The sequence below is a fragment of the Octopus bimaculoides genome, chromosome 1, assembly GCF_001194135.2.
Source record: "Octopus bimaculoides isolate UCB-OBI-ISO-001 chromosome 1, ASM119413v2, whole genome shotgun sequence".
In the NCBI taxonomy this organism is placed as follows: Eukaryota; Metazoa; Mollusca; class Cephalopoda; order Octopoda; family Octopodidae; genus Octopus; species Octopus bimaculoides.
The window spans coordinates 431,125-431,940 of record NC_068981.1 but is presented as its reverse complement, the minus strand read 5'-3'; the positions used below and the strand labels follow the sequence as shown (position 1 = coordinate 431,940).

Sequence of the window (816 nt, the reverse complement as noted above, 5' to 3'; positions counted from 1 at the left end):
TATATATATGTATAGGCGACTATGGATATATAGGCGTAGGAGTGGCTGTGTGGTAAGTAGCTTGCTTACGAACCACATGGTTCCAGGTTCAGTCCCACTGCGTGACACCTTGGGCAAGTGTCTTCTACTATAGCCTCGGGCCGACCAAAGCCTTGTAAGTGGATTTGGTAGATGGAAACTGTGGTGTGATGGAGGAAAAAAGACAAGAAGAAGCAAAAGGACAGAATGAAACGTTGGACCTTACCTTGTCGACCGCAGCGGAGTACACGATCGCTGCTGATCAGAACACGTCTGTCTCGTAACCTCTCTGTTTTCAGACTGACCCACATGCTGGCCTTCGACCGCGTGTCACCGACTTCCGGTCTGGCTTCACTTCTGTTTGCCTCACCTCTCTCCGCCACAACACACAGCTCATCACAGCCCATAACACCACAGAAACTGAAAGAGGACCGTCGTATATATATATGTGTAGTAACGCCTGCGCATGCGTAGAATTAATAAAGCAAGCGTTTCCCGCTCAATTCATTCTCTTTCTCGCTGGCCAGCGATTGAGCATGGACGTGTGTTTAAAGCTGTCTCTACATCTTTCGGTCTTATACTCGACAGCTCGTTATTCTCACCTCTAAAGATGTATAACTAAAGATTTGTATGTTTACCACCTAAATAAATGTTGCTTGAGTTGTTTAGTCTGGAGTTCAGCGTTCCGTCTATTTCTTTAATTTTATAGTAGAAAGTCAGGTATACAATATAAAGATGTATAACCCACTTTCTACTAAAGTGGTGACCCCCGACGAAGAAAAAACGCAGCATGAACTA

The 816-nt window shown here is 45.0% G+C and overlaps 1 protein-coding gene across 1 annotated transcript in view; it reads right to left on the bottom strand.

The window, feature by feature from the left end:
* Positions 1-359, bottom strand: part of LOC106881984 (serine/threonine-protein kinase 36) — a 168,015-nt gene extending 167,656 nt beyond the window's left edge. Inside the window, exon 1 of the mRNA XM_052974262.1 lies at positions 245-359. The gene's annotated coding sequence lies outside the window, so the exon portion shown is untranslated. The remainder of the gene's footprint in view (positions 1-244) is intronic.
* Between the last annotated feature and the right edge of the window lie 457 nt (positions 360-816).